Genomic DNA, 6876 nt, shown 5'->3' on the forward strand with positions numbered 1-6876 from the left:
TGGCAAATGGAAAATTAGTTTTCTCCAAGGAAGTATCACTGGGGAAACAAGCTACTCTTCAGGGTAGGCTGCATGCCCAGCAGGAGACGGCCAACAGAAAATGAACTCAGTAACATCTTTGGAGGTTCCTTTTCTCATAATGTCATGACAGAGATTTAAAATTTTTTATTTTATTATTATTTTTTACCCTACAGGCTTATGGCTTCTGTTTTTCTGTTTTTATGGGATTCCTGAATATGTGAATGAGTGAGTCTCTGTGTCTATATGTTTCTTGTGCCTTTTCTTGGGCTCTTTTCCTTCTGTTCATTTGTTTCATCCTATTGTGGTTTATTTGTTTTTATTATCTTATTTTAATTATTATCTCTCAGAAGCCTGTTTGTCTTCTAATGAGAGACAGAAGGCGTTGTCGGGGGAGGGAGAGGGACTGGGAGGAGAAGAGTGAGGAGAAACTATAATCAGAATGTATTGTGTGAAAAGGTATTTTTAATTAAAGGAAAAAAAATCAAAGGAACAAATACATTTTGAGATTTTTTTTTTTTTTTGAGCTGAGGATCGAACCCAGGGTCTCGCACTTGCTAGGCAAGCGCTCTACCACTGAGCTAAATTCCCAACCCACGTTTTGAGATCTTTTAACATTGTTCGTATAATTTTTTTGTAAGTGGGTAAGCAAAGATCCATCCATACTGACCTGTTTGTTTTGAGGAGACTAGGACAGAAATTAGCCTGTGTGATCCAGATCGGGTAGGCTTACACCTACCCTTTTAACATCTTCAGCATGCAAATTTCTAAGTATAAAGTTTGAAGTGAATACTATATAGACAAGACTGGGTTTTTGGTTTGCATATTTTCCATTTTTAGGAGCAAAAACATGAGCCCTAAGCCCTAGTGTTTAGGGCTGTTATTTTTATTTACATGATACTAAATATTTGTGTATTAAAGATATTTTAAATATTTCAACCTCTTTCTAATGTTACCTCAGTACAAAATATTTCATACAGCCTGATGAATTTAGAGTATACATTAGTATTATACAAGTTTTGTTAAACAAATAAAAATCACTTTGACCTGGACATAGCTTATAGTTTTGAATTTCTTTTGTTTTTATGTCATGGGAATCGGGGAGTGAAGTGTGAGGAGAAAACACATTCTCCTCCACAGTGAACTGGGAGATCAGAAAAGGGGAAACATCATGTGGCTTGAGACAATGGCTGATTGTAAAGCAGGATCTCTTCATAACATGGAAATTATTTTGGGGCAGCAGCCAACAGGTTGTCACGCTGTTAATTGTGGTTAAGGACACAAGGCAGTATGATCATTTGATGGCTTATTTGTGTTTTGAAATATGACAGCCTTTTTTACAACCCAATAAACATGAAATTGCCTAGGGGGAAAATATCCCAGAAAAAAAGCAGATGAAGCGGGTGAAAGAAGGCTGAGGCTGCACCTTCAGGAGGTGAGAAGGGAAGAGAGAACATTCAAGTGGACAGAGTGTCAGTCAATGGGAGAGGCTGGCTGCTTCTGCCACTAACAGCTTTGTTGGATTTCACGGTCAGATTCTGAAATAAATCTTTCTGAGAATGCCTGCTCTTCAGATAGATGGGAAGTTGCCACCCCGAAACATATGACTGCAGGAGATTACAATATGCTGCTCCAAAATAAGCCTCTTTTGCGTAAAGAATATTTCGAGCTAGTTATTCTGGGAAACAGCAATCACAACGGATGCTCTTAAAAGAGAAGTTATCTCTGTGTGAGAGAAAAATCACATTTAAAAAGGAAATATCCATGTATAAGACAGCCAAGAGAAAGGATGAGTAAAATAACCAGCCGGAAACTCTTACCAACAGAAGCCTAACAAAACTTACTCACTATATTTCTTGGACTGATCCCCATAACCAAGCCCTCCCCATAACCAGCCTTCTTGGAATTTAAACTACCTGTTTGAGATTTATTAATTTTCCCTGGTACCTCCCTTGTACACAAGAGGTATATGTATTATTGTGTTTGTGGTACTATAACAAAATGCCTGGGACAAGGCAATTAATAAAGAATAGAAATGTATTTCATACAGTTATGGAAGCTGAGAAGTCTAATATCAACATGCTGGCATTGTATGGTGAGGCTGCTCTCTGCATCCAAGATGGCACCTTTATTCTTCCAGAGGGGAGGACCACTGCATAGCTGACCGGTCAAGAAAGGGCTCCCCATCACCCAGGAGCCCTTTAGTAAAGATGCTAATCCCACTTATGGGGACTCACTCTCATAATTTGATCATCACCCAAGTCCATCCTTGGATACTTTCACCACATGCGTTTTGTTTCAACGTGAACTAAAGCTGTTTCAATCCGAATCTGAGAAGGGACACAGACATTAAAATCATAGCGCCATTCCATGAAACTTGAACTTGCTTTTCGTTTGTTAATTTGTCTTTCTTCATAGGGGTCTGCCCCACCTAGGAAAACATATTTTTCCTTTTCCTGTCTTAATTTACTTTGGACTAAAGGTGTTCCTGAAGGCTGTCAGGTGCCGCTAGGGAACTTAGTAAGTTATGCTTTGAACACACAAACTTATTATCATTGATTTACAAGTTAAACATTTTACACCCTGCAGATTAAAGTTCAATTCCTTAATAGCCTGCTGAGTTTTAATATTATGAACATTTACAAAGGGAATCTAGTTTAACGTGAAGAGAAAGTATTTTTGTTTAGCTCTTGGCATATGCATGATTCAAACAGTTGATACTCTGTGTGTGAGGTCATTTATTTTAAAAAGTTATATCTTAGCTGGGTGGTGATGGGGCACGCCTTTAATCCCAGCACTTGGGAGGCAGAAGCAGGGAGATCTCTGTGAGTTCGAGGCCAGCCTGGTCTACAAAGTAAGTTCTAGGACAGCCAGGACTGTCATACAGAAAAACTCTGTCTCAAAACAAAACAAAACAAAACCCCCCAAACAAACAAAAAGAGAAAAGTTACAACTTAATAACACCTAATGAATGAAATATCTGGGGAAAACAAATGAAATACAGGAGTTGATCTTTTCTGGAGATAAGTTCAGGTCCTTGATTATTAACCCCTATACCTGGAGAGTGTTTTAGAGTTTATTACATTAAAATTTCACATTTATATGTATATAGGCAACTCACAAATTACCAGCATAAAAATTCAAAAGCATAATTAATAGAAGATATTTTAACAACCTCTTACCTTAGCTTGAGAATCACTGCTATTTGTGTGTGTATGTGTGTTTGATATTGCACACTTACCTAATATATGTATTTTTAATTTATGCTTGTCTAATATATGTATACATGGCATTACTTGTTCTATTCTTGAATAAACTTTATAAGTGGGGTTTCGTGGATTGCAAAATTGGTCCTCACATGTTGTGATACATTGTGTACCCTGATAAACTCGCCTGAGGATCAGAGGACAGAGCCAGCCACTAAATTAGACATAGAGAGACAGTGGGGGCACATACTCTTAATCCCCTCTCTCAAGAGGCAGGGATCTGTCTGAATCTCTGTGAGTTCAAGGCCACACTGGACATAGAGCCAGGCAGTGGTGACACACACCTTTAATCCCTTTACTGGGAAGCACACATGCCTTTAATTCCAAGAAGAGATGTCTGGGCAGAGAAAGGGATCTAAGGCGTGAGGAAACAGGAACTCATTCTCTTTAGATTAAGGATTTTGTAGAGGTAAGAACTAGCAGCTGGCTGTTCTGCTTCTCTGATCTTTCAGCTTTTACCCTGATATCTGGCTCTGTTTTTTTTTTTTTTTGTTGTTGTTGTTTTCAATTAAAAGACCATCTAAGATTCAAACAACAGTCCATCACATTGACAGGCAAAATGTTTTTCCTACCACTCGAATCTGGGCTAGCCCTGTGGCTGGTTTTGACTAATGTGATAGGTAATTTGATTGTCAACTGATAAGATGAAAAAACACCTAGGAGACTAGTGAAGCACACTTCGTCTGTTTTATCTCTAGAGATGACTAGATCGTGGGAGCTCTGGCCGAATGTATGAATGGATTGATCCCTAAATGGATCTATAATATGACGTCATTATTAGGATGTAGGGTCTAATATAGGAAGCAGGTCACAGGGGCGTGTCCCGAGGGGCAATATTTACCCTGGCTCCTTCCTATATCCTCTTCCTCTGCTTGCTGCCTCCTCCCCATGCTTTCACCACTGTGCACAGAACTGGTGAGCAGAGCCAAGTGACCATGGACTGAACCCGCTGACTCCAAAATGAATCTTTCTTCCTTTGTTTACGTCAGGTATTGTCATAGAACTGGAAGAGATGCTAACACAACTAGTGGTGTGCAGTAGAGGTGAAGCTGGGACTCAAGAGGCCCCGTGGCTTCAATCTGATTGTATTAAAACGCCAAACCAAAACATGGGATCAAGCCTAGATTTGCAACCTGAAGAATGAGGGACTACGAAGAAAAGGAGCACAGGTACTCTGTGTGTTCAGTAGGTGAATACAAACAAAGGAATGAGCCCAGCTGATGGCAGCCACGCTGTCGTGAGTCTGTGAGTTAAGACCATGTTGTAAGAGCCCTGACCTAGAGCTCTGCCCATGCTGTAAGAACTGCCCCCCTGCAGCCCCACCCATGATATAGGAACCAACCCCTGGAGGCCCGCCCATGCTGTAAGAACCACCCCCTGGAGCCCAGCCCATGCTATAGGAACCAGCCCCTAAAGCCCCGCCCATGCTGTAAGAACTGCCCCCCTGCAGCCCCACCCATGCTATAGGAAAGAACCCCTGGAGCCCCGCCCATGCTGTAAGAACCACCCCCTGGAGCCCAGCCCATGCTATAGGAACCAGCCCCTAAAGCCCCGCCCATGCTGTAAGAACCACCCCTGGAGCCCCGCCCATGCTATAGGAACCAGCCCCTGGAGGCCCGCCCATGCTGTAAGAACCACCCCCCCGGAGCCCAGCCCAAATTGCTGACCTGATTAGATGACTGTGCTTCAGTTTGTTTCCAGAAACTGACACCAGAGCATGTGGAATGCAGCTTTTCTATATATGATTTTTCTTTATTAATTGTGCTATAAAGAACTTACCCCATCAATGCATACATAACCTACTTAATCTTTTAAAGAGCTGTATTGTATTGTTTACACGTCAATAGTCAAGTTCATCTACAATTTTGTCTGTGATGTACAACTTACTCCTCCATCTGATTATAAGAATCTTTATGGAGTTCTGCCCTGGCATGATTCCGTCCTCCGTGTCAGTTCTGTGGAGCAGTAGGCAGTTTCCTCCGTCCAACCTCTCTCACACCAAAGTGCGCGCCTCCACCTCATGGAAGAGTCGATGGACCTGGACAGGAGCCCTCTCAGTCCTAGAACTACCTTTTCGGTTGTGAACTGAAAGCTGACAAGGGTGATCACTTTAAGGTGGATAATGATGGGAATGAGCACCAGCTATCACTAAGAACGGTTAGTTTTAGGGGCAGGGGCAAAAGACGAGTTACACATCATAGAGGCAGAAGCAATGAACTATGAAGGCAGTCCAATTAAAATAACACTGGCAACTTTGAAAATGTCTGTACAACCAACAGTTTCTTTTGGGGACTTTGAAATTACACCACCTGTGGTCTTAAGGTTGAAGTATGGTTCGGGACCTGTGCACATTAGTGGACAGCACCTAGTAGCTGTAGAGGAAGATGCAGAGTCAGAAGATGAAGATGAGGAGGATGTGAAACTCTTAAGTATGTCTGGAAAACGATCTGCTCCTGGAGGTGGTAACAAGGTTCCCCAGAAAAAAGTAAAACTTGATGAGGATGATGACGAAGATGATGAGGATGATTTTGATGATGATGATTTTGATGATGAGGAAGCTGAAGAAAAAGTTCCAGTGAAGAAATCTGTATGAGATACCCCAGCCAAAAATGCACAAAAATCAAACCAAAATGGAAAAGACTTAAAACCATCAACACCAAGATCAAAGGGTCAAGAGTCTTTCAAAAAACAGGAAAAAACTCCTAAAACACCAAAAGGACCTAGTTCTGTAGAAGACATTAAGGCAAAAATGCAAGCAAGTATAGAAAAAGCGCATTGAACAGTCCTGGGCACTACTGGTAAATTAAGCCCAAAGATGGGGAAAGAGGAAAAGGAGAAACAAATATATTCCATACTGAGTACCATCAACAATCCAGACTAAAGTCTTCTATTTTAATCTCAATCCCCTTTCCTGATTGGCCATCCATTCCCCCCTTGCACGCTGGAAGCAATCTCTTATTTTCTTAAAGCATTTTTCTTTCACTCTTGTGATGCAGAGAACTTTACTGCTTTCTACACTTGTGCATATGCCTCATCTCTGACCATGTTTTAATACCTTTGTATCCTTAGCTGCTCAATAAATTTTTGAAGAACCAAAAAAAAAAATCTTTATGGAGTTCTAATATATATCTTTTGCCTGCTCATGTTGATTACGGCGCCTTGATTAATATAGAACTTTTAAAAATGAAATGACATTTGTCAATCTTTTCCTTTATGACTCCCTTATTTTAAGTTTTGGTTCAGGGCAATTTTCCGGAGGTAGTACTGCTTTTGCAGAGGACTCAAACTGGGTTCCCAGCATACATGTCTGGCAGCTCAAACCTGCTTGGAAATCCAAGGGATCCGAAGCCCTCTTCTGGCTTCCTCAGACAACTGCACTTCTGGGAACACTCTCCCACACGCATGCGTAGAATTCAAGAGACAATGTCTGGTCATTATTTGCCTTCCACCACGTCTGAGGAAGGGTCCCCCACTTTAGTTTGCTGCTGTGTTAAATGCTCCAAACGGGCTGGAGGATTTACCAGTCTCCATTGTTATAAAAACAAAAACACGATTTCAGAATTCAACCCCTCAGGCTTGCTCAGCAGGTACT

General features: G+C 41.2%; 1 pseudogene; it reads left to right on the top strand.

Annotated features, from left to right (window-relative positions):
• Positions 1-5304: 5304 nt before the first annotated feature.
• Positions 5305-6124, top strand: LOC118569951 (annotated as a pseudogene).
• Positions 6125-6876: the final 752 nt, after the last annotated feature.

Source organism: Onychomys torridus, chromosome 18 (genome assembly GCF_903995425.1).
Source record: "Onychomys torridus chromosome 18, mOncTor1.1, whole genome shotgun sequence".
Classification (NCBI taxonomy): Eukaryota; Metazoa; Chordata; class Mammalia; order Rodentia; family Cricetidae; genus Onychomys; species Onychomys torridus.